The sequence below is a fragment of the Chlorocebus sabaeus genome, chromosome 10, assembly GCF_047675955.1.
Source record: "Chlorocebus sabaeus isolate Y175 chromosome 10, mChlSab1.0.hap1, whole genome shotgun sequence".
In the NCBI taxonomy this organism is placed as follows: domain Eukaryota; kingdom Metazoa; phylum Chordata; class Mammalia; order Primates; family Cercopithecidae; genus Chlorocebus; species Chlorocebus sabaeus.
Genome location: NC_132913.1, coordinates 46,807,422 through 46,834,485, shown reverse-complemented (window position 1 = coordinate 46,834,485; position 27,064 = coordinate 46,807,422). Strand labels below are relative to the sequence as shown.

Below are 27,064 nucleotides of genomic sequence, written 5' to 3'. Positions count from 1 at the left end.
ATTAGGTGGGCATGGTGGCATGTGCCTGTAACCCCATCTACTTGGGAGGCTGAGGCAGGAGAATGACTTGAACCTGGGAGGTGGAGGTTGCAGCGAACCAAGATCATGCCACTGCACTCTAGCCTGGATGACAGAGTGAGACTCTTTCTCAAAAAAGAAATAAACAAACAAACAAATAAATAAATAGTGGGGGAAGGTAAGAGGAAACTTCAGAAGTAAAGGATATATCCATAATCTTTACTATGTTAAGGTTTCCACGACTATATATGTGTGACAAAATGATCTAATTATGCATTTTAAGTATATGCAATTTGTTATATGCAAATTACAGTAAGTTCTCACTTTGCATGGTTCCAGTATGCACAAATTTCAGTCATCATACTTTAGTTAAATCTCATCCATCCCCTAAAAACCTTTAAATTTACCACAGAATATTTATTATGAATAATTGCATAAAGTAAATTGTTTACTGCTAGCTCTTCAGTCCACAAATCATTATAAATAACAGATGTCTGGCATGATCAGTGGCCTGTCACATTACTTTTTCAACGTCATCTGGTGGTGATTTTTTAATATTATTGGTCGTTGTTCAATTCATGCACAGACAGCAAAGCATGTAGTTGTGTTGTCTTCTTGTCTCACAGTGATAAATCTACATGACGTTTTACCAAAATGAATAATCAAGGGAATTGGCTGTGATGGTTAATTTTATGTATCAATTAATCTGGGCCATGGGGTGCTCAGGTATTTATTTGGTCAGTCATTATTCTGAGTGTGTCTCTGGGAGTGTTTTTATATGAAATGTACATTTGAATCAGTAGACTGAGTAAAGGAGATTGTTCTCCCTAATGTGGATGTGAATCAATTGAAAGCCTGAATAGAACAAAAACATTGATCCTACTGTGAGTAACAGGAAACACCTCCTGCCTAACTATTGAGCTAGGAAACTGGACTTTTCCTGCCTTCAGACTTGAACTGAAGCATTGGTTCTTCTTGGGTCTTGAGTCTGCCAGCTTTCAGACTTAAACCATTGTCTCTCCTGGATTTCCAATTTGCTGACTGTAGGCCTTGGTACTAATACATAATTGTATGAGTGAATTCCTTACAATAAATATCTTTATACATACATTCTTTTGGTTTTGTTTCTCTGGAGAATCCTGACTAATACAGATTTTGGATCCAAGATGTGGGGTTCTCCTGTAACAAATAACCTAAAATGTGGAAGTGGCTTTGGAACTCGCTAAGTGTAGTACCAAGTACCCAGTAAGTGGAACTGGGTAAGCTGGAAGTTTTGAGATGCATCCTAGAAATATATATGTTTAATGAATGATTGTGTAAGGGCTCAGAAGGAAAACAGCAGAGCAGGAGAGAAAGCTTCTATCTTTAAGAGAACACATAAATAATCATGAGCAGAATGTTAGAATGGTAGAAATATATATGTTAAAGACCATTCTGGTAAGCTCTCAGGTATAAAAGAGGAACAGGTGGCAATCCTTGTTATAAAGGGGCAAAAATATTGTTTGAATTATGTTCTAGTATTTTGCAGCAAGTAGAATTTTTAAGCCAGGGGTCCCCAACCCCTGGGCTGCAGATTGGTATAAGTCCATGGCCTATTAGGAACCGGGCCACATAAGCAGGAGGTAAGCAGCAGTTGAGTGAGCATTACCACCCGAGCTCCACCTCCTGTCAGATCAGCAGTGGCATTAGATTCTCAGATGAGTGTGCACCCTATTGTGAACTGTGCATTGGAGGGATCTAGGTTGCACACTCCTTAGGAGAATCTAACTAATGCCTGATGATCTGAGGTGGAACAGGTTCATCCTGAAACCATGACACCCTCCCACCTCGCTCCATCTGTGGTAAAATTGTCTTCCACGAAACTGGTCCCTGGTGCCAAAAAGGTTAGGGACCATTATTTTAAGCAATGAAATTGGGTATTTAGCAGAAGTGATTTTTTAAAAAACTGTGTTTTAGAGACAGGGCTCTCTCTGTCACCTGGCCTGGATGGAGTACAATGGCACGATCATAGCTCACTGCAACAGTTACCTCCCAGGCCCAAGTGATCCTCACACCTCAGCTTCCTGAGTAGCTGAGACTATAGGCGCATGCCACCATGCCCAGCTAATTTTATTATTTGTAGAGACAAGGTTTCACCATGTTGCCCAGGTCTGGAACTCCTGGGCTCAAGCAATCTACCTGCCTTGGGCTCTCAAAATGCAGGGATTACATGTGTGAGCCACTGTGCCTGGCCCAGAGGTGAGTTTTAAAGCCAAGTGTTGAAAATGCAGCATAGATTCTCCTTACTACTTATAGTAAAACATGAGAGGCAAGAAATGAAGAAGGAATTATTAAAGAAAAAGTTATCAGAACATGGAGATTGGGAAAATTCTTAGCCTATCCATACTGCACAAAACTTGTTCTGAAGAGAACATGAAGGGTGGTATGGCTGAAGAACCACTTGATAAAGAAATCGTGGGTGTACCTCCTGGGTGTAATCGTCAATCTCAGAAGAAGCTAGGAATAGAAATGCAATTATAACAACAAAGACACTGCCAGTTTGAACTGAGGACAGAGGAAGGCAAGACAGAATGAAGGAAGGCGTTCGGACTTCTTGAATTCTACCAGGCAGGAACGTAGAGCTGTTCAGCTGCAAATGTGCACTATTCTCAAAGAAAGGGAAGAGTAACACCAAAGGTGATTCAGAAATCATGAGTACTGCTACTACCAGCAGTAGCCTAAGGGTGTAAGACAGCTTCTTAGTTGGTTTCAGAGGGTAATGCTCTCATAGACAGCCACAGGTGCATGTAGGATCAGACCAAACAGCTGTTGGCATGATATTACCATCCCAGTAGGCCTGGAAGGTGGGATATCAAGCCAAACACACTCATCTCCAGCCTTAAGATCTAGTGAAGTTTTTTTTTACTAGGTTTTAGAGTTGCTGGGGACCTGCCATCACATTCTTCTTCCCTACTTCTCCCTTTTGGAATGGGAATGTCTATCCTATGCATAGCCCACCGTTGTATTTTTAAAGCATATAGCTTATCTGGTTTTACAAGTTCACAGCTAGAGAAGAATTTTTCCTCAAGATGAATAGTACCTTGAGTCTCACCCATATCTGATTTAGATGATGCTTATTTAATCCTTTATTAAAAGAGATGTGGTCTTGCTCTGTCACCCACCCTGGAGTACAGTGGCATAATCATAGCTAACTGCAGCCTCTACCTCCTGGGGTCAAGAGAGCCTCCTGTCGCAGCCTCCTGTGTAGCTAGTAATACATGTGAGAGTCACTGCACCCAGGTTAGATAATATTTAAATGAGACTTGGGCTTTAGATGTTTGAGTTGATGCTTGAATGAATTAAGACCTTTTTTTTTTTTTTTTTTTTTTTTTTTTTTTTTTTTTTTTTGTGATGGAGTTTCACTCTTGTTGCCCAGGCTGGAGTGCAATGATGCATTCTCCACTCACTGCACCCTCTGCCTCCTGGGTTCAAGCGATTCTTTTGCCTCAGCCTCCTGAGTAGCTGGGATAACAGGTGCCTGCCACCACACCTGGATAATTGGGTAATTTTTTGTATTTTTAGTAGAGATGGTGTTTCACCATGTTGGCCTGGCTGGTCTCGAACTCCTAACCTCAAGTCATCCACCTACCTTGGACTCCCAAAGTGCTGGGGTTACAGGCATGAGCCACCGCACCAGCCAAGTTAAAACTTGTTGTTGTTGTTGTTGTTGTTGTTGTTGAGACAGAGTCTGGCTCTGTCTCCTAGGCTGGAGTGCAGTGGCGTGATCTCAGCTCACTGCAGGCTCCACCTCCTGGGTGCACACCATTCTCCTGCCTCAGCCTCCCGAGTAGATGGGACTAAAGGCGCCTGCCACCACACCTGCCACACCTGGCTAATTTTTTGTATTTTTAATAGAGACAGGATTTCACCGTGTTAACCAGGATGTTCTCAATCTGCTGACCTCGCGATCCGCCCGCCCTGCCTTCCAAAGTGTTGGGATTACAGGTGTGAGCCACTGCGCCCGGCCCAAGTTAAGACTTTTAAGGCATGTATTTTGCATATGAGAAGGATATGAATTACGGGGGACCAAGGATGGAATGTTAGGCTAAATATTTAGATCCTCTGAAAATTCATATGTTGAAGCTCTAAACTCCAATGTGGCTGTTTTTGGAAATTGAGCCTGTACGGTAAGTGAGATTGTAAGAATGAGGCTTGATCTGATAGGATTAGTGTTTTTATAAGGAGAGATGATAGAGAGCTCACTTTCTCCCTCTGCCATGTTAGGAAAGAGCAAGATGGTGGCTGCATATAAGCCAAGAGAAGAGGCTTCAGAATGAAACCAGCCTTACCATCACCTTGATCTTGGACTTAACCAGCTTTCAGAACTATAAGAAAAAAATTTTGTGGGTTAAACCACCCAGTGTATTGTATTTTGTTGTGGCAACCCAAGCAGACAAATATACTTACAACAATGAAAGTGAAGCAAACAAGTAAAATGTGATAATGCCATTAGTGATATTCAAGTCTATCATAAATTGAGTTATAGAAAAAAATAGCTGATATGAAAATGTTGACATTGCTGTCATTCAAAGATTCTAGATATTAAGTCAGGAACTTAGTATTGGTGAAGTTATCAACATAAATGAGGAAAGTGATTGTGAGGAAAAGTACTAAGATGTCCCAAGGAAAGTGATACAGCAAAAAAGTTTCAAGATAACTCATGAGATACTTGATAATATTGGAAACACAAAGGATAAAATGATGGAACGTGATCCATACTTAGAAAGGAGTATGAAATTCACCAAGGCATAGAAAAGGTGAACATTCCCTATGTTAATTTATAGGAGAAGAAGGAAAGCACTGTTCATCCTACTCTTGATAGGGTTTTAACAAAGATAAAACATTTTAACCTCATTTTTTAATGTTTTAAATTATTTCATACAAGATAAATATTGTAATCTTTTTTCATTTTTCTGTAATTTATTCCTACATTAGGAAAGTTTTCCATGTTTTGCCAAAAATTAGTAAAGGTCACAGGACGATTATAATTTCCCCCATTAATTATTAAGAATGTTTTGGCTGGGCACAATGGCTCACACCTATAATCCCAGCACTTTGGGAGGCCGAAGCAGGTGGATCACCTCAGGGCCAGTGGTTCGAGACCAGCCCGGCCAACATGATGAAACCCCGTCTGTACTAAAACTACAAAAATTAGCCAGGTGTGGTGGCTGGCACCTGTAATCCCAGCTACTTGAAAGGCTGAGACAGGAGAATCACTTGAACCCAGGAGGCAGAGGTTGCAGTGAGCCAAGATTGTGCCATTGCACTCCAGCCTAGGCAAAAGGGTGAGACTTTGTCTCAAAAGAAAAGGCCAGGCACGGTGGCTCAAGCCTGTAATCCCAGCACTTTGGGAGGCCGAGACGGGCGGATCACAAGTTCAGGAGATCGAGACCATCCTGGCTAACCCGGTGAAACCCCGTCTCTACTAAAACATACAAAAAACTAGCCGGGCGAGGTGGCAGGCGCCTGTAGTCCCAGCTACTCGAAAGGCTGAGGCAGGAGAATGACGTAAACCCGGGAGGTGGAGCTTGCAGTGAGCTGAGATCCGGCCACTGCACTCCAGCCTGGGCGACAGAGCAAGACTCTGTCTCAAAACAAAAAAAAAAAAAAAGAAAAGAAAAAATAGAAAACAATCAATCTATGGAAAACATACTGTAGAACAAGAAAAACATTCTCATCAAAATTCAATGTGTATAACACTGAAAATTAAGTAGAAGAAAATCCACATTTTCAATTTCTGCTATAAAGTTAAAGAGGTAAAGACAGGCGTAGGAAATCACAAGGTTGATCTTAATAGAACTTGAGCAGAAAATGCTAACTAAAATAGAAAAATTTCAGAATTAGGCTGGGCATAGTGGCTCAGGCATGTAATCCCAGCACTTTAGGAGGCCAAGGAGGATGGATCAGGAGGTCAGGAGATTGAGACCATCCTGGCTAACACAGTGAAACACCTTCTCTACTAAAAATACAAAAAATTAGCTGGGTATGGTGGTGGGTGCCTGTAGTCCCAGCTACTCAGGAGGCTGAGGCAGGAGAATCACTTGAACCTGGGAGGCAGAGGTTCCAATGAGCCGAGATCAGGCCACTGTACTCCAGCTTGGGCGAGAGAGCGAGACTCTGTCTAAAAAAAAAAAAGAAAAATTTCAGAATTAGATAAAAGGGAATTGAATGATACAAGGAAAGATTCTGAGTAGATTAATACTTCACTGATAGAATTATTTATGTCTATATTAGAGGCAATATGTACCTTAATGTGCAGACATTGTGATACTGAGTTTACCTTGTGAGCAGAGGAGAAAAAAGGAAAAATATGAAAATAATATTTTATTTGAGAGATAACTAAGGTATGTTTATCATTTCAAAATAAGAACAATGTTGGGATGACTGGCTAGCCATATGTAGAAGATTGAAACTGGACCCCTTCCTTACACCACATACAAAAATCACCCCAGATGGATTAAAGAATTAAATGTAAAATCCAAAACTATAAAAACCCTGGAAAACAACCTGGGCAATACTATTCAGGAGATAGGCACAGGAAAAGATTTCATGACCAGACTCCAAAAGCAATTGCAACAAAAGCAAACATTGACAAATGGCATTTAATTAAACTGAAGAGCTTCTGCATAGCAAAAACAACTATCAACAGAGTAAACAGACTGCCTACAGAATGAGAGAACATTTTTGACAACTATGCATCTAACAAAGTCTAAGATGCAGTGTCTATAAGGAAATTAAACAAATTTACAAGAAAAAGAAACCCCACTAAAAAGTGGGCAAAGGACATGAACACACACTTTTCAAAAGAAGACATACATGTGCCCCACAATCATGTGGAAAAAAGCTTAACATCACAGGTAATTAGACAAATGCAAATCAAAACCACAATGAGATACTATCTAACACCAGTCAGACTGGCTATTATTAAAAAGTCAAAAAATAACAGATGCTGGTGAGGTTGTGGAGAAAAAGGAATGCTTTTATACTGTTAGTGGGAGTGTAAATTAGTTCAACCATTGTGGAAGACAGTGTGGCTATAAATCATTTCTTCTAAATTTTCCAATTTATTGGCATATAGTTGCTCCTGGGAGACACTTATGATCCTTTGAATTTCTGCAATATCAGTTGTAATGTCTCCTTTTTCGTCTCTGATTTTATTTATTTGGTTTTTTTTTCCTTTGTCTAAAGGTTTGTCAATTTTATTTTTTTCAAAAAACAATGTTTTTGTTTTGCTAATTTTTTTGTATTTTCTTCATTTCTGTTTCATTTATTTCTTCTCTGAGCTTTATTATTTCTTTTCTTCTACTAATCTTGGATTTGATTTGTTATTGCTTTTCTAGTTCTTTTTTTTTTTTTTAATTATTTCATCCTGTCTTATGATGCTGAGCTTTTCCAGTTCTTTAAAATGCATCATTAGGTTATTTATTTGAAGTTTTTCTTCTTTTTGATGTAGGTACTTACAGCCATAAATTTCCTTCTTACAACTGCCTTAACTGTATTGCATAGGTTTTGATATGTTGTGTTTCCATTATTTGTTTCAAGAAAGCTTTCGATTTCCTACTTAATTTTTCATTGACACACTGGCCTTTCAAGAGCATATTGTTTGATTTTCATGTGTTTGTATAGTTTCCAAAATTCCTCTCATTATGGAGTTCTGGTTTTATTCCATGTGGTTAGAGAATGTATTTGATATTATTTCAGATTTCTTTTTTTAATATTTTAAGATTTGTTTTGTGACCTAATTTATGGTCTATCCTTGAGAATGATTCATATGCCAAGAAGAAGAATGTATATTCTGCAGCTATTGCATGAAATGTTCTGTAAATAGCCATGAGGCCCATTTTTTTCTGTATAGCAGATTAAGTCTGATGTTTCTTTGTTGATCTTATGTCTGGGAGATCTGTCCAATGCTGAAAGTGGGATTTTGAATTCACTATTATTGTATTGGAATTTCTCTCTCCCTTTAGTTCTAATATTTGCTTTATATATCTGGCTGCTCCATTGTTGGGTATATATGTATTTAGAATTATTATATCCTTTGCTGAATGAACCTTTCTGATTATGTAATGAACTTCTGTATCTCTTCTTACAGTTTTTGTTAATCTATTTTGTCTATTGTTGCGGGGAAATCAGGGACCCCGAACGGAGGGACCGGCTGAAGCCATGGCAGGAGAACATAAATTATGAAGATTTCATGGACATTTATTAGTTCCCCAAATTAATATTTTTATAATTTCTTACACCCGTCTTTACTGCAATCTCTGAACATAAATTGTGAAGATTTCATGGACACTTATCACTTCCCCAATCAATTCCCTTGTGATTTCCTATGCCTGTCTTTTCTTTAATCTCTTAATCCCATCATCTTTGTAAGCTGAGGAGGATATATGTTGCCTCAGGACCCTGTAATGATTGCGTTAACTGCACAAATTGTTTGTAGAACATGTGTGTTTGAACAATATGAAATCTGGGCACCTTGAAAAAAGAACAGGATAACAGCAATGTTCAGGGAACAAGGGAAATAAGACTTTAAACTCTGACTGCCGGTGAGCTGGATGGAAGGGAGCCGTATTTCTCTTCTTTCAAAAGCAAATAGGAGAAATATTGCTGAATTCTTTTTCTCAGCAAGGAACATCCCTGAGAAAGAGAATGTGCCCTGAGGGTAGGTCTATGAACAGCCTCTTTGGAGGCGGCTGTCTTTTACCGTCAAAGCCAAAGGGATGAAATAAGCCCCGGTCTCTTGTAGTGCTCCCAGGCTTATTAGGATGAGGAAATTCCCACCTAATAAAATTTGGTCAGACAGGTTGTCTGCTCTCAAACCCTGTCTCCTGATAAGATGTTATCAATGATAATGCATGCCGGAAACTTCATTAGCAATTTTAATTTCACTCCATCCTGTGGTCCTGTGATCTTGCCCTGCCTCCACTTGCTTTGTGATATTCTATTACCTTGTGAATCATGTGAGCTCTGTGATCCACACCCTATTCGTGCACTCCCTCCTGTTTTGAAAATCACTAATAAAAACTTGCTGGTTTTACGGCTCAGAGAGCATCATGGAACTTGCCGATATATGATGTCTCCCCCGGACACCCAGCTTTAAAATTTCTCTCTTTTGTTCTCTTTCCTTTTGTTTCTCAAACCAGCCGAGATGCTTAGGGAAATAGAAAAGAACCCACGTTAACTATCGGGGGTGGGTTCCCCCGATAGTCTATGTCAATATAGCTATTCCTGCTTTTTTTGGTTTCCATTGGCACCAAATGAATGTGTTTTTCCATCCCTTTATTTTCAGTCTATGTGTATCTTTATGGGTGAAGTGTGTTTCCTATAGGCAACAAATCACTGGGTCTTATTTTTTTTAATCCATTCACCTACTCTGTGTCTTTTGATTGGAGAGTTTAGTCTATTTATATTTGTGTTATTATTGATAAGTAGGGACTAACTCCTACCACTTTGCTACTTGTTTTCTGGTTTGTTTGTTTATTTGTTTTGTGGTCTTCTCCTCCTTCTCTCCTTCCTTCCTGTCTTCCTTTTAGTTAATTTGATTTTTTTCTAGTGGTACGATTTAATTTATTTTTATTTTGTGTGCATCCATTGTATGTTTTTTTATTTTAGAGTACTATGAAACTTGCAAATACTACCTTACAACCCACTATTTTAAACTGATGACAATTTAACACTGCTTGCATAAACAAATACGAGAGAGAGAACTAATAAAAACAATATACTTTAAGTTCATCTCCCTGCTTTTTAACTTTTTATGGTTTCTCCTTGTTTCATTGTAACTGTCTATGTCTAGAAACGTTCTTGTAGTTATTATTTTTGACTGGTTTATCATTTAGTCTTTCTACTTAAGAGTAATTTACATACCACAATTACAGTGTTATACTATCCTGGGTTTTTTAAATGTGCTTACCATTACCAGTGTTTTTTAACTTCAGACGATTTCTTCTTGCTTAGTAATGTCCATTTCTTTCAGATTGAGGAAATCCCTTTAAGATTTCTTGTAGGACAAGTCTGGTCTTGAAAGCCCTCAGCTTTTGTTTGTCTGGGAACATCTTTATTTGTCCTTCTTGATTTGAAGAATATTTTTGCTGGATATAGTATGCTAGGGTAAAAGTGTTTTTTTGCTTTGTGTGTGTGTGTGTGTGTGTGTGTGTGTGTGTGTGTGTGTGTGTGTGTGTGTGTTTTCCCAGCACTTTAAATATGTTATGCTACTCTCTCCTGGCCTATAAGTTTCCATTGAAAAGTCTGCTGCCAGACATATTGGAGCTCCATTGTATGCTGTTTATCTTTTTTATCTTGCTGCTTTTAGAATCTTTTATTTATTCTTGACCTTTGGGAGTTTGATTACTAAATTTCTTGAGATAGTCTTCTTTGGATTAAATCTGCTTGGTGTTCTGTAACCTTCTTGTACTTGAATGTTGATGTCTTTAAGTTTGGAAATTTTTTTGATATCCCTATGAATAAAGTTTCTACCCCTATCTCTTTCTCTACCTCCTCTTTAAGGCCAGTAACTCTTAGATTTGCCCTTTTGATGCTATTTTCTAGATTTTGTAGGCATACCTCATTGTATTTTTATTTTTTTTCTTTTGTCTCCTCTGATTTTGTATTTTTAAATAACTCGTCTAGGCCGGGCACGGTGGCTCAAGCCTGTAATCCCAGCACTTTGGGAGGCCGAGACGGGCAGATCACGAGGTCAGGAGATCGAGACCATCCTGGCTAACACGGTGAAACCCTGTCTCTACTAAAAAAAATACAAAAAAACTAGCCGGGCGAGGTGGCGGGCACCTGTAGTCCCAGCTACTCGGGAGGCTGAGGCAGGAGAATGGCGTAAACCCGGGAGGCAGAGCTTGCAGTGAGCTGAGATCCGGCCACTGCATTCCAGCCCGGGTGACAAAGCGAGACCCCTTCTCAAAAAAATAAATAAATAAATAAATAAATAAATAACTTGTCTTCAAGCTCACTCATTTTTTTTCTGCTTAATCAAGTCTGTTATTAAAAAGCTCTGATGCATTCTTCAGCATGTCAATTGCATTTTCAACTCTAGAATTTCTGCTTGATTCTTTTAAATTATTTCAATTTCTCCGTTAAACTTATCTGATAGAATTCTGAATGCCTACTCTGTGTTATCTTGAATTTTTTTGAAGTTTCCTCACAACAGTTATTCTGAATTTATTGTCTGAAAGGTCATATATCTCTTTTTTTCCAGGATTGTTCCTATTTAGTTCACTTGGTGAGGTCATGTTTTCCTAGATGATGTTGATGCTTATAGATGTTCATCAATGTCTGGACATTGAAGAGTTAGGTATTTATTGTAGTCTCCACAGTCTGGGCTTGTTTGTGCCTGTTGTTCTTGAGAAGTCTTTCTAGGTATTCAAAGGGACTTGGGCCTCAAGCCCAATAATGCTGTGGTTTTTGTGGACTCATGCCTAAGGTATCACCTTGGTGGTCGTAGATAAGAGCCAGAATTCTCTGGATTACCACACAGAGAATTGTTCTTTTTTCTTACTTTCTTCCAAACAAACAGAGTCTCTCTCTGTGTGTGCTGAGTCACCTGGAACTGAGGGTATGGTGATGCAAGTTCCCTTGTAGCCACCACTACTCTTACTGCAGTGGGTCAGACCTAAAGCCAGCACAGCAATGGGCCTTGCCCAAGGAGCTTTCCTTCAGGGTGGTGAGTTCCTCCAGGTTCCCGGAGATGCTGTCTGGGAGCCAGGGATTGGAGTCAAAAACTTTAGAAATTTACAGTCAGGTGTGGTGGGTCACACATGTAATCCTAACAATTTGGGAGGCTGAGGTAGATATACTGCTTGAGCTCACAAGTTCAAGACCAGTGTAGGCAACATGGTGAAACCCTGTCTCTACAGAAAAATAGAAAAAAAATTCCTCTGGCATGGTAGTGGGCACCTGTAGTCCCAGCTACTTGAGAGGCTGAGGTGGGAGGATTGCTTGAGCCTGGGAGGTTGAGGCTGCAGTGAGCTGTGTTCATGCCACTGCACTCCAGCCTAGGTGACAGAGGGTCTCTAAAAAAATAAAAATAAAAACCCTTAGCAATTTACCTGATGTTTTATTTTACTGTGGCTAAGCTAGCACTCAAACCACAATATAGAAGCCTTCCCCAGTGTTTCCTCTCCTTTCCACAGGCAGAGGAGCTTCTCCTTGTGGCCAGCACCAACACCAGTCCTTGGCGGGTTCTGCCAGGCCACAGCTGATGTTCAGTTCAAGCCCAAGGACTCTTTTATCAGCTTGTGGTGAATGCTGCCAGGCCTGGGACTCACCCTCAGGACAGTGGGCTCCCCTCTGGCCCTGGGCAAGTCCAGAAATGCTTTTCAAGAGCCTAGGCCTGGACATAGGGACCCGTAGAGCCTGCTTGTTGCTCTACCCCACTGTGTACAAGCTGGTACCTAAGATTACAAGACAAAGTCCTCTTTACTTTTTCCTCTACTTTTCTCAAACAGAAGGAGTCTGCCACCATAGCCACCACAGCTGGGAATGTGCTGGGTCCCACCTGAAGCCAGTACATCTCAGAGCCCGAGGCCCAGTGTGTACTCCCCAGGTATTGCTGCTGGTTATTCAGGGCCCAATGCCTCTTTAGTCAGCAGGTGATGAATCTTCCCAGGACTGGGTCCTTCCCTTGAAGGTAGTGGATTTCCTTTTGTATGTCTAAAAATGTCATCTGGAAGCTGGTGCCTGGAGTGGGGGCCTCACAACTCTGCCCAGTGCCCTATCCTATTGTGATTGAGCTGGTTTCCAATATGCAAGACCAAGTCCTCTCTATTACTCTTAGCTCTCCTTAAGCAAAAGGAGGGAGGTCTCTTTCATTACTATAAGCTGGACTGCCTGGATTGGGAGAGGGATGGCATAAGCACTCCTATAGCCACCTCAACTAGTATCTTCCTAGGTCACATGCCACCATAGTTCACCGGCTCTAAGCCCAGCCTAGCATTAGGATTTGCCTAGGAATTGCAGTCCTTGTGTCCTAGACTGTCTTTCAAGTTTGCCTAGGACCCCAGAGCACTTCAGCCCACAGTGGTGAGGCTTGTCGAGAAACTCAAGTGCTGACCACCGCGATGAGTGATTTCCCTCTGTCTAGTTCTGATCCAAATGCTGTAGTCCAAAAGCCCCCTCCATGCACAGGTGCCAGCTAAGCCCAGCACAGCTTTGTTCTCTGCTATGACAGGGCATCACTGAGTTTAGCGTAAGTCTCCCAGGAGCTGCATTCTCCCTCCCCACAGTGGTGAGAGTTTCTCTCCATGCAGCACAACTACAGTCAGGAGGTGGGAGCAGGGAGGCAGTGGCAATTTAAGACCATCTCTCCTGGCCTCCTCAATGCTTCTTTCAGGAATATGAAGTTAAAGCCAGGTACTGTGATTGCTCACCTTACTTTTGGTTTTGTGATGGTGATTTTCTGTGTGCAGATAGTTATTAAAATTTGGTGTTCCATTTGGGGGTTGAGCAGTGTAGGCTTCTATTCTGCCACCATGCTCTGCCCCGTTACCCACGTTATGTTTTTGTATTTGTTTTGTTTTATTTTGTTTGAGATGGAGTCTTGTTCTGTCACCTAGGCTGGAGTGCAGTGGTATGAACATGGTTCACTGCTGCCTTGACCTCCCAGGCTTAAGCAATCCTCCCACTTCAGCCTCCCTAGTATCTGAGACTGCAGGCATGTGCCACCACACCTGGCTATTTTAAAAATTTTTTATAGAAACAGGGTCTCCCTATGTTGCCAGGGACTTTATGTTTTAAAGAGTAAGATACCTCTTGATTATCAGCTTTGCCATTTGTATTATTATCTAAACAATGCTTTAGATATTCACATGGTTTCAATTAAGCATCTTTTCAATTAGGAGAAGAGACTCCTTTTTAAAGCTGGTAAAAAGAAGCTACAGAAATGTCCTCCTATGATACCTAAAAATATGCACTATAACAATGTTAAAAAGGGGAAGGGTAGAATAGCAGAACCAGACAAGAAAAAAAAGAAGAAACAAATTATTCACCAGCAGCAACCAGAAATAACAAACAGGATAGAATTTCATCATACATTTCAAAAGATGATAGCCGAGGAAAGAAATAGAAAATTTCCTGAAGCATAGTATGGCGCCCAGCGCCACATCTGCTCTCAAAAAACCGTGACCTTGAGAAACATCATTAATATACCTAAAATAGTAGAGGAATAGATTCATGGAGTTTTTGTTTTGGGGTCTTTTTTTTTTTTTTTTTTACATTTTTCTTTCTGTTACTCTGTGAAAGTAGAAACAGCTGCTGAGAAGAGATGACTAAAAGCTGAAAAGTGAAGAATTAATACTGATTTATTGGCAGAAGCAGAAGCTTCAGGACTCTTGAATTGAGGGAATGATCTAAATTCCAAGGATTATCTCTCAGTGAGAACAAGGTATGTTCCCTTTCCTGAGTAGATAGGGTAAACCTCCCAGAAAATCTCATACAACTGAATCCCATTCCTCTACCCAAAGCTGCATGTTAAAGTTGCCACACAATTCCAGCGGACATGTCTTCTTTCTATTCCTCGACTGTAGCCACACTAAACTGCTCATGGTATGGCCATTTTTCTTTGCTATTTGAAAAAGTCCTGTTTGTAGCACCTTGTAGCCATGTGACTTCTGCCATTTGTTTTGTTTCTCCAAAGATAATTTGCCTCTCTTTGGATTGTCTCTTCATTAAATATATGGAGGGAAAAAGAGAGAAATTTTAAAAAGTAATTTTAAGTCATTCAGGTTAGGGAATTTTAAAGTCATTGACTATCTTTTAAACAAAACTCAGTGACATTTTCCGTAAACATTGCTGGTAAAACAGTAAACACTTTCCACAATAAGCAGAAAATAATGCTTTTTAGTATTTTTGTCTTCAAAGGTGGAGAAGAAACTAAAGCTAAGGAAGTTATTCAGTATTGCACTCCTCAGAGTAAAATCGGACATAAAACCACACAGTTGGTAAATTCATTAAACCAGCAGCAAAATAATATTTTGTCTATATTGAAGGCAAAAATCAACTCGTCAAAACTCTTTATACACGTGATACTTTTGGACATTATAATATTAACAATATATAATATGAAAGCACAGTTATTCTAACATGTGCATGCTAATGAATAATTACCATTACAATTGGATGCAGATTTTCTATGTGAAGGATGTGAGCAAATCTTTGATCTGTATGTAGTTCATTTGGGGGGGAAGTGCTTGACAACTTGTTCCTTTCGTATTTCGTATTGAAAATTCATGCAAAAAGGGGATGAGATTTTTAAAAATTGACTTGTGATTATTTTGTGAGTCAAAAAAGTTTTCTAAAAATGATGTGTTGAGATCAGTATTAACAGAGCAGCAGCTAAGGAATAAGAAAGATCACCATTACATTAGTTAAAGAAATGGCGCTAGAATATTCTCACACTGTGCTATTCCTAGAACATAATTGTCTATAAATATGAACTCTGATATTGCTTCTCTTATTAAAGGTAATAGTGAAAATTGTACTCGTTATTGAATGTTGGTCCTTGTGTATGTATTTTTTAGAATACAGTGAAAATATGGCTGGGCACGGTGTCTCACACCTGTAATCCCAGCACTTTGGGAGCCCGAGGTGGTTGGATCACCTGAGGTCAGGAGTTCAAAACCAGACTGGCCAACATGCCAAAACCTCATCTCTACTACATATACAAAAATAAGCTGGACATGGTGGTATGTTCCTGTAATTCCAGCTACTTGGGAGGCTGAGGCACAAGAATTGCTTAAACCTGGGAAGCAGAGTTACAGTGAGCCGAGATCATGCCACTGCACTCCCGCCTAGGTGACGGAGTAAGACTCTACCTAAAAAAAAAAAAAAAAAAAAAAAAGAATACAGTGAAAATAAATAGGCAGTGAATATAAAACTCTGGTTTCCAACCTGAAAGATACTGGCTGTCAAGAGAGAAGGTAGTCATGAATTTTTAAAATCAGATATGAGATAACATTTCCTCGTGGCCCTAAAAAAGACGATTTTAGTGATTTCAGGGAGCTTTCCCAAATGGCGTGTGGTAGTACCATGAATAGCTTGAAACTGTCCTGCAGGGCTAAACTATTATGAATTTTAATGCTGAAGATAATATGTGAGGACAACCTATGATGCAAACATGGTTTAATCACTGTCAGGTGGCTTCTTTAACACACTGAGAATATGTATTCTCCTTCCCCTGTCTCCACCCAGAAAAAGTAGTCATTCCTTACTGAGTAAATTGTGTACTCATTTTACTTTGAATATTTATATTAGAGTGATTATCACATTGTATCAGATACTTTGGGGTTATTGTTTTTTTTTGTTTTTTTTTTTTGTTTTTTTTTTTGAGACGGAGTCTCGCTCTGTCGCCCAGGCTGGAGTGCAGTGGCCGGATCTCAGCTCACTGCAAGCTCCGCCTCCTGGGTTCACGCCATTCTCCTGCCTCAGCCTCCCGAGTAGCTGGGACTACAGGCGCCCGCCACCTCGCCCGGCTAGTTTTTGTATTTTTTAGTAGAGACGGGGTTTCACCGTGTTAGGCAGGATGGTCTCGATCTCCTGACCTCGTGATCCGCCTGTCTCGGCCTCCCAAAGTGCTGGGATTACAGGCTTGAGCCACCGCGCCCGGCCTATTGTTAACATTCAAATTGTCTCATCTTTGGCCAATGGGAGCCACCTCATATTGGACCCTTCAAATTGGATACCAAGTCCTTTTGACATGACACCAATAATCTTTCATAATTTCCATGCTTACTGGTGTGACAGGTATTCTAAACTCATTTTTTAATATTTCTTAACCCAAATGTGGAGTCAGCCATTGCTTCATGGAATTTTTTAGGGGCAGTTGATGTATAGAGACCATAATCTGTATACTGTGGGTGTGTGCTTGTTGCTATACACTGGTCCCTGTTTCTAGGTATTTACGGTATGCAAGTAAGAAATATGTATTTTTAAGTATAAAATATATAATGAGTTCATTCTAACACATACATTTTAAATTCAGCATCACAGAGTTTTTATGCAACTCAAAAATTAATTTCCCAAAAACACCAGCATATTCATTCTTTTCTTTTTATTTATTTATCCATTTATTTTTTGACAGGGTCTTGCTCTGTTGCCCAGGCTGGAATGCAGTGGCACAATCATGACTCAATGTAGTTTTGACCTCCTGGGCTCAAGCAGTCCTTCCACCTCAACCTCCTGAGTACCTGGGACTACAAGTGTGTACCACCATGCCCGGGTAATATTTAAAATTGTTTTTAAAGTTGGGGTTTCACCACGTTGCCCAGGTTGGTCTCTAACTCCTGGGCTCAAACAATCCTTCTACTTGGGCCTCTCAAAATGTTGGGATTACACACCGTGAGCCACTGGGCCTGGCCATTTGCTTTTTCTCAGACTGTGTGTGCAACAATGTTACAATAACACCACCAATAACAGCCTAAGAATATGGTTCCTGATAATTTCAGTTGCTGTTTTGTCTTGTTGCTTTGAATACTATATACTGTTAAATTAGTGTGTGTGTTTTTAGCTGTTGTGTTTTAAAGTCACTTGAAATAATTCTCTATGGTTATGCCACCAACTTCACATACAAGTAAGTTCATTTATTTATTTGGGTTTCACTTTTATGGGATTGTATTTTGTTTTTTTGGTTTTTGTGAGATGCAATCTCACTCTGTTGCCCAGGCTTTTAGTGGCGTGGTCATAGCCCACTGCAGCCTTGAACTCCTGGGCTCAAGCAATCCTCCTGCCTTGGCCTCCCAAAGCACTGGGATTACAGATGCAAGCTAGTGCACCTGGCCTGCTTTTTAACTTACTTTCTGTTTTATAATAATGTAAATGACTTTATATGGTCCCAAATTCACATCTACAATACAGGTTTTATGAGATACCCACATACTGTACTGTTTCTATTTTTACTACTCTGCTCTCTTCCTCCTTTTAGGTAACCACGTTTTTTTTAAGGTTTTATCCTTTCAATTAAAAAATAAGTAAATATTTAGATGAATGGTGACATACTATACTACGTTTTTCTCCAACTTGCTTTTTTCACTTAACAATAAATACTGGAATTCACTGTAAAGTGCTTCATACTGTATATGTCCCTCATGCTTTTTAATTTTTATTTCTTTATATTTTATTTTTTATTATACTATAAGTTCTGGGGTACATGTGCAGAATGTGCAAGTTTGTTACATAGGTATAAAAATGCCATGGTGGTTTGCTGCACTCATCAACCCATCATCTACATTAGGTATTTCTCCTAATGCTATTGCTCCCCTAGCCCCCCACCCCCGCCAACAGGCCCCATTGTGTGATATTCCCCTCGCTGTGTCCATGTTTTCTCATCTCCCACTCAGCTCCCACTTATGAGTGAGATCAGTCGGTGTTTGGTTTTCTGTTCTTGTGTTAGTTTGCTGAGAATGATGGTTTCCAGCTTAATCCATGTCCCTGCAAAGGACATGAATTCATCCTTTTTTGTGGCCGCATAGTATTCCATGTTGCATGTGTTCCACATTTTCTTTGTCCAGTCTATCATTGATGGGCATTTGGGTTGGTTCTAAGTCTTTGCTATTGTGAATAGTGACACAATAAACATACGTGTGCATGTGTCTTTATGGTAGAATGATTTATAATCCTTTGGGTATATATGCATTAATGGGATTGCTAGGTCAAATGGTATTTCTAGTTCTAGGTCCTTGAGGAATTGCCACACTGTCTTCCACAATGGTTGAACTAATTTACACTCCCACCAACAGTGTAAAAGCATTCCTATTTCTCCACATCCTCTCCAGCCATCTGTTGTTTCCTGACTTTTTAATGATTTCCATTCCAACTGGCATGAGGTGGTAGCTCATTGTGGTTTTGATTTGCATTTCTCTAACGACCAGTGATGATGAGCTTTTTTTCATATGTTTGTTTGCTGCATAAATGTGTTCTTTTGAGAAGTGCCTGTTCATATCCTTCACCCACCCCACTTTTTGATGGGGTTATTTGTTTTTTTCTTGTAAATTTGTTTAAGTTCTTTGTAGATTCTGGATATTAGCCCTTTGTCAGATGGATAGATTGCAAAAATTTTCTCCCATTCTGTATGTTTCCTATTCACTCTGATGATAGTTTCTTTTGCTATGCAGAAGCTCTTTTTAAATTATATCCCATTTCTCAATTTTGGCTTTTGTTGCAATTACTTTCGGTGTTTTAGTCATGAAGTCTTTGCGCTTGCCTATGTCCTGAATGGTATTGCCTAGGTTTTCTTCTGGGGTTTTTATGGTTTTAGGTCTTACATTTAAGTCTTTAATCCATCTTGAGTTAATTTTTGTATAAGGTGTAACGAAGTGGTCCAGTTTCAGTTTTCTGCATATGGCTAGCCAGTTTTCTCAGCACCATTTATTAAATAGGGAATCCTTTCCCCATTTCTTGTTTTTGTCAGGTTTGTCAAAGATCAGATGGTTGTAGATGTGTGGTGTTATTTCTCAGGTCTCTGTTCTGTTCCATTGGTCTATATATCTGTTTTGGTACCAGTACTGTGCTGTTTTGGTTACTGTAGCCTTGTAGTACAGTTTGAAGTCAGGTAGCATGATGCCTCCAGCTTTGTTCTTTTTGCCTGGGTTGTCTTGGCCATGCGGGCTCTTTTTTGGTTCCATATGAAATTTAAGGTAGTTTTTTCTAATTCTGTGAAGAAAGTCACTGGTAGCTTGATGGGGATAGCATTGAATCTATAAATTACTTTAGGCAGTATGGTCATTTTCACAATATTGACTCTTCCTATCCATGAGCATGGAATGTTTTCCCATTTGTTTGTATCGTCTCTTATTTCCTTGAGCAGTGGTTTGTAGTTCTCCTTGAAGAGGTCCTTCACATCCCTTGTTAGTTGGATTCCTAGGTATTGTATTCTCTTTGTAGCAATTGTGAATGAGAGTTCACTCGTGATTTGGCTCTCTGTCTGTTATTGGAGTATAGGAATGCTTGTGATTTTTGCGCATTGATTTTGTATCCTGAGACTTTGCTAAAGTTGCTTATCAGCTTAAGGAGATTTTGGGCTGAGAAGATGAGGTTTTCTAAATATACAATCATGTCATCTGCAAACAGAGACAATTTGACTTCCTCTTTTCCTATTTGAATACCCTTTATTTCTTTCTCTTGCCTGATTGCCCTGGCCAGAACTTCCAGTACTATGTTATAGGAGTGGTGAGAGGGGGCATCCTTGTCTTGTGCTAATTTTCAAAGGGAATGCTCCCAAATTTTGCCCATTTAGTATGATATTCATTGTGGGTTTGTCTTAAATAGCTCTTACTATTTTGAGATATGTTTCATTAATAACGTAGTTCATTGAGAGTTTTTAGCATGTAGGAGTTTTGCATTTTATCAAAGGCTTTTTCTGCATCTGTTGAGATGATCATGTTGTTTTTGTCATTGGTTCTGTTTATGTGATGGATTACGTTTATTGATTTGCATATGTTAAACCAGCCTTGGATCCCAGGGTTGAATCTGATGTGGTCGTGGTGGATAAACTTTTTGATGTGCTGCTGGATTTGGTTTGCCAGTTTTTTATTGAGGATTTTCACACTGATGTTCATCAAGGATATTGGCCTGAAATTTTCTGTTTTTGTTGTGTGTCTGCCAGGTTTTGGTATCAGGATGATGCAGGCCTCATAAAAAGAGGGAGGATTCCCTCTTTTTCTGTTCTTTGGAATAGTTTCAGAAGGAATGGTACCAGTTCCTCTTTGTACCTCTGGTAGAATTCAGCTGTGAATCCATCTGGTCCTGGACTTTTTTTGTGTGGTAGGCTATTAATTACTGCCTCAATTTCAAAACTTGTTATTGGTCTATTCAGGGATTCAACTTCTTCCTTGTTTAGACTTGGGAGGGTATATGTGTCTGTGAAATTATCCATTTCTTCTAGATTTTCTAGTTTATTTGCATAGAGGTGTTTATAGTGTGATCTGATGGTAGTTTGTATTTTTGCGGGATCCGTGGTGACATCCACTTTATCATTTTTTATTGCGTCTATTTGATTCTTGTCTCTTTTCTTCTTTATTAGTCTGGCAAGTGGTCTATTTTTGATCTTTTCAAAAAACCAACTCCTGGATTCACTGATTTTTTGAAGGGTTTTCCATGCCTCTATCTCCTTTGGTTCTGTTCAGGTCTTAATTATTTCTTATCTTCTGCTAGCTTTTGAATTTGTTTCCTCTTGCTTCTCTAGTTCTTTTAATTGTGATGTTAGAGTGTCAATTTTAGATCTTTCCTCCTTTCTCTTGTGGGCATTTAGTGCTATAAATTTCCCTCCACACTGCTTTAAATGCGTCCCAGAGATTCTGGTATGTTGTGTCTTTGTTCTCATTAGTTTCAAAGAATATCTTTATTTCTGCCTTAATTTTGCTATTTACCCAGTAGTCATTCAGGAGCAGGTTGTTCAGTCATTCAGGTGCAGGTTGTTCAGTGTGCCCACAGCCGCCCCTTCCCCCAGGTGCTGTGTCCCAGGGACACAGTTGTGTGGTTTTGAGTGAGTTTCTTAATCATGAATTCTAATTTGATTGCACCGTGGTCAGAGAGTGTTTGTTATTATTTCCATTCTTTTGTATTTGCTGAGGAGTGTTTTACTTCTTATGTGGTCAATTTTAGAATAAGTGTGCTGAGAAGAATGGTGCTGAGAAGAATGTATATTCTGTTGATTTGGGGTGGAGAGTTATGTAGATGTTTATTAGATCCGCTCGGCCCAGAGCTGAGTTCAAGTCCTGAATATTCTTAATTATCTGTCTTGTTGATCTATCTAATATTGACAGTGGGGTGTTAAAGTCTCCCATTATTATTGTGTGGGAGTCTAAGTCTCTTTGTAGGTCTCTAAGAACTTGCTTTATGAATTTGGGTGCTCCTGTATTGGGTGTATATATATTTAGGATAGTTAGCTCCTCTTGTTGTATTGATCCCTTTACTATTATGTAATGGCCTTCTTTGTCTCTTTTGATCTCTGTTGGTTTAAAGTCTGTTTTCTCAGAGAGTAGAATTGCAACCTCTTGCTTTTTTTGCTTTCCATTTGCTTGGTAAATATTCCTCCGTCCCTTTATTTTGAGTATGTGTGTCTTTGCATGTGAGATGGGTCTCCTGAATACAGCACACCAATGGGTGTTGACTCTACCCATTTTGCCAGTCTGTGTCTTTTAATTGGGGTATTTAGCCTGTTTACATTTAAGGTTTGTATTACATGTGAATTTGAGCCTGTCATTATGATGCTATCTGGTTATTTTGCCTGTTCGTTGATGCAGTTTCTTCATAGTGTCAAAGGCCTTTACAATTTGGCATGTTTTTGCAGTGGCTGGTAGCGGTTATTCCTTTCCATGTTTAGTGCTTCCTTCAGGAGCTCTTATAAGGCAGGCCTAGTGGTAACAAAATCTCTCAGCATTTGCTTGTCTGTAAAAGATTTATTTCTCCTTCGCTTATGAAGCTCAGTTTGGCGGGATATGAAATTCTGGGTAGAAAATTCTTTTCTTTAAGAATGTTGAATATTGGCCCCTACTCTCTTCTGGCTTGTAGGGTTTCTGCAGAGAGATCCACTCTTAGTCTGATGGGCTTCTCTTTGTGAGTAACCCGACCTTTCTCTCTGGCTGCCCTTAACATTTTTTCCTTCATTTCAACCTTGGTGAATCTGACGATTATGTGTCTTGGAGTTGTTCTTCTCAAGGAGTATCTTTGGGTTGTGCTCTGTATTTCCTGAATTTGAATGTTGGGCTGTCTTGCTAGGTTCCGGAAGTTCTCCTGGATAATATCCTGGGGAGTGTTTTCCAACTTGGTTCTATTCTCTCTGTCATTTTCAGGCACACCAGTCAAATGTAGGTTTGGTCTTTTCACATAGTCCCATATTTCTTGGAGGCTTTGTTAATTCCTTTTCATTCTTTTTTCTCTAATCTTGTCTTCTCGCTTTATTTTATTAAGTTGCTATTCAATCTCTGATATCTTTTCTTCCGCTTGATCAATTCAGCTATTGATACTTGTGTATGCTTCACGACATTCTCGTGCTGTGTTTTTCATTTCCATCAGATCATTTATGTTCTTCTCTAAACTGGTTATTCTAGTTAGCAGTTCCTGTAACCTTTTTTCAAGATTCTTAGCTTCCTTGCATTGGGTTAGAACATGCTCCTTTAGCTCAGAGGAGTTTATTACCCACCTTCTGAAGCATACTTCTGTCAGTTAGTCAAACTCATTCTCCATCCAGTTTTGTTCCCTTGCTGGCGAGGAGTTGTGGTCCTTTGGAGGAGAAGAGGCATTCTGTTTTTGGAATTTTCAGCCTTTTTGGGCTCGTTTCTACCCATCTTCGTGGATTTATCTACCTTTGGTGCTTCATGTTGGTGACCTTTGGATGGGGTCTCTGAGTGGATGTCCTTTTTATTCATGTTGATGCTATTCCTTTCTGTTTGTTAGTTTTCCTTCTAACAGTCAGGCCCCTCTGCTGGAGTTTGCTGGAGGTCCACACCAGACCCTGTTTGCCTGGGTCTCACCAGCGGAGGCTGCAAACAGCAAAGATTGCTGCCTGTTCCTTCCTCTGGAAGCTTCGTCCCAGAGGGGCACCTGCCAGATGCCAGCCAGACCTCTCCTATTTGAGGTGTCTGTCAGCCCCTACTGGGAGGTGTCTCCCCATCAGGAGGCACAGGGGTCAGGGACCGGCTTGAGGAGGCAGTCTGACCCTTAGCAGAGCTCGAACGCTGTGCTGGGATATCCGCTGCTGAGGCAGGGACGTTTACTTCTGAAGCTGTGCCCACAGCCGCCCCTGCCCCCAGGTGCTGTGTCCCAGGGAGTTGGGGGTTATATCTATAAGACCCCGACTGGGGCTGCTGCCTTTTTTTCAGAGATGCCTTGCCCAGCGAGGAGAAATCTAGAGAGGCAGTCTGGCCACAGAGGCCTTGCTGAGCTGTGGTGGGCTCCACCCAGTTCAAACCTCCCAGCAACTTTGTTTACACTGTGAGGGTAAAACCACCCACTCAAGTCTCATCAATGGCGGATGCCCCTCCCCCCACCAAGCTCAAGTGTCCCAGGTTGACTTCAGACTGCTGTGCTGGCAGCGAGAATTTCAAGCCATTGGATCTTAGCTTGCTGGGCTCCGCCTCACGCCTTTTTAAAAATTGCATAGTACTCCACTGTGTGAATGTACCATAATTAATTCAACCATTTCATTATGACACATAATTTGGATTATTTCCAGGTTTTTGCTGTAACAGTGCTTCAGTGAATAACTTCCCGTATATATACCTATTTTCATATTTTTGTCAGTGTTGGTCAGATTCTTAGAAGTGAAATTTGCTAGCAAAAATAAAATAAACATGTATGTAACTTTGTTACATACTGCCAAATTCTCCCTTGCTGGGGTTTTTCCATTTTGTACTCCAAAAAGAAGAAAAAAAAAAAAGAAACAAAAAACTGTCCCTTTTTTTCTGCAGAAGCCTCACTCACTAACAGCTTGTTTTGTAAAACTTGGACTTTTGGGCATCTGAAGAATGAGAAATAGTATCTCAGTAATTCTTTTTTTTTTTTTGAGACGGAGTTTTGCTCTTGTTGCCCAGGCTGGAGTGCAATGGCACGATCTTGGCTCACCACAACCTCCACCTCCCAAGTTCAAGCGAATTTCCTGCCTCAGCCTCCTTAGTAGCTGGGATTACAGGCATGTGCCACCATGCCTGGTTACTTTTGTATTTTTAGTAGAGACAGGGTTTTTCCATGTTAGTCAGGCTGGTCTCGAACTCCCAACCTCAGGTGATCCACCCGCCTCGGCCTCCCAAAGTGCTGGAATTACAGGCATGAGCCACCATGCCCAGCATCTCAGTAATTCTTAATGTGCATTTCTCTTACTATAAGCAAGGTTACGAATGTTTTCATTTAAGGGGAATTTCTTCCCCTTAAATGCCCTTGGGCATTTCTTTTGTGTGTATGTCTTTTTTTTTCTGAGACAGGGTCTTGCATGTTGCCCAGGCTCTAATGCAGTGGTTAATTATAGTGCACTACAACTTCAGAAACCTAGGCTCAAGTGATCTTCTTAAGTTAACCTCCCAAGTACCTGCAACTACAGGTGTATGCCACTGCACCCAGCTCACTCTCTCTCTCTCTTCTTTCCTTTTCCTTCCTCCTTTCCTCTCTCCTTCCTTCCTTCATCTTTTTCTTTCCCTTTCCCTCCCTTTTCTTCCCTCTCCCCTCTCCCTCCCCTCTTCCTTCCCTTCTCTTCCCTTCCCTTCCCTCTTCCTTTTTTTTCTTTCCTCTTTCTTCCTTTCTTTCCTTTCCTCCTTCTCTTCCTTTCTTTCTTCTTTTTTTTTTTTTTTTTTTTTTGAGACAGGATCTCACTCTATCACCCTGGCTGGAGTCCAGTGGTTTGATCATGGCCTGCTGCAGCCTGGACCTCCCAGGCTTCAAATAGCTGGGAAGATGGACACACCACCATGCCCGACTACTTTTTGTATTTTTTGTAGAGACAGTCTCACCGTGTTGCCTAGGCTGGTCTTCAATTATCTGCCTGCCTCAACCTCTCAAAGTGCTGGCATTGCAGGCATGAGCCACTGTACCCGGCCCCATTTCTTTTTCTGTAAAATGGCTGCTTATCTCTCTAGTCATTTTGCTATCAGGTTGTTAGTCTTTTTCTTCTCTGTTTCTAGGCAGGCTTTACATATAAGGTTATTCAACTGTCTCATGTAAGTTGCAAGTATTTATTTACAGTTTGTCATTTGTCTATAGTTTGCTTGTAGTATTTTGGTTTTGGTTATAGAAAAGCTATTTTATGTAGTAAGATTTATCAATATTTCCCTTTATTGCATCTGGTTTTGACCATTGCTGGGAAAGTTTTCTTTACTCTCTAATTATTGGGGAATCCTCCCACAATTTTTTCTAGTATTTGTATAGGTTCAATTCTTCATGTTCAAATATCTGATCTTTTTCAGTTTTATTTTTGGAACAGATCCAAGTTTATCCTTTTCCTTATGAATACCCAGTTATTTGAACACCACTTTGTTTTTAGACAGTGCTCACTCTGTTGCCCAGGCTGGAGTGCAGTGACACAATCATGACTTACTTCAGTCTTGACCTCTTGGACTCAAGTGATCCTTCTGCCTTGGCCTCCTTGGTAGCTGGTACTACAGGCATGCACTACCATGCCTAATTTTTTTTTTTTTTTTGAGATGGAGTTTTGCTCTTGTTGCCCAGGCTGGAGTGCAATGGCATGATCTCGGGTCACCGCAACCTCCTCCTCCTGGGTTCAAGCAGTTCTCCTGCCTCAGCCTTCCATGTAGCTGGGATTACAGGCATGTGCCACCACGCCTGGCTAATTTTGTAATGTTTGATAGAGATGGGGTTTCTCCATGTTAGTCAGGCTGGTCTCAACTCCTGACCTCAGGTGATCCGCCTGCCTTGGCCTCCCAAAGTGCTGGGATTACAGGTGTGAGCCACCGCGCCCAGCACCTAGCTAATTTTAATTTTTTTTGTAGAGACAGGATCTAGTTATGTTGCCCAGGCTGGTCCTGACCTCAAACAGTCCTCCCGCCTTGGCCTCCCAAAGTGCTGGGATTACAGGCATGAGCTACCATGCGTGGCCTTGAACACCAATTATCAAAAACTCCATCCCTTCCTCACTGTTTTGAGATACTGCTTTTATCTATACTAAATTTCCATATGTACTTGGGTCAATTTCTCATTTTTCTATTATGTTTTATTGGTTTTTTATGCATGTGCCAGTGTTAACTATTAAATTTTAAAGGTTTTATAATGCTTTAGTATCTGTTATGATTGTCCCCTCCACCCTCGGCAAAGCTCTCTTTTTCAAGATTTCCTGTGTTTTTCTTGTTTCTTTTTCCAACTGAATTTTATAACAAATTTATGCTTACAGCTGTGTTCTTAATCAGGGATGTTTATCAGAAGCACCTTTAGAGTTAAAGAGGAAAAGAAATACTTGACCCCCACCCAGACATAGTGAATTCTGGACGTTGGGGACATTTAAATTCACATAGTGAATTCTGGACACTGGGGACAATTCTAGATATTTAAAACAATCTCTACA

General features: G+C 40.2%; 1 protein-coding gene across 24 annotated transcripts in view; it reads left to right on the top strand.

Moving 5' to 3' along the window:
- BAZ2B (bromodomain adjacent to zinc finger domain 2B) overlaps nucleotides 1–27,064 on the top strand; it is a 409,685-nt gene that overhangs the window by 63,281 nt on the left and 319,340 nt on the right. For 20 of the 24 annotated variants that reach the window (XM_073019735.1, XM_038002062.2, XM_073019745.1 and 17 more), the window contains exons 4-5: nucleotides 14,311–14,449; nucleotides 17,144–17,281. The exons of 1 other annotated variant lie outside the window; for it this stretch is intronic. The gene's annotated coding sequence lies outside the window, so the exon portion shown is untranslated. Of the gene's footprint in view, nucleotides 1–14,307; nucleotides 14,450–17,143; nucleotides 17,282–27,064 lie in introns of all 24 variants that reach the window. 3 more of the 24 variants (XM_073019725.1, XM_073019727.1, XM_073019730.1) reach the window with 3 other exon arrangements.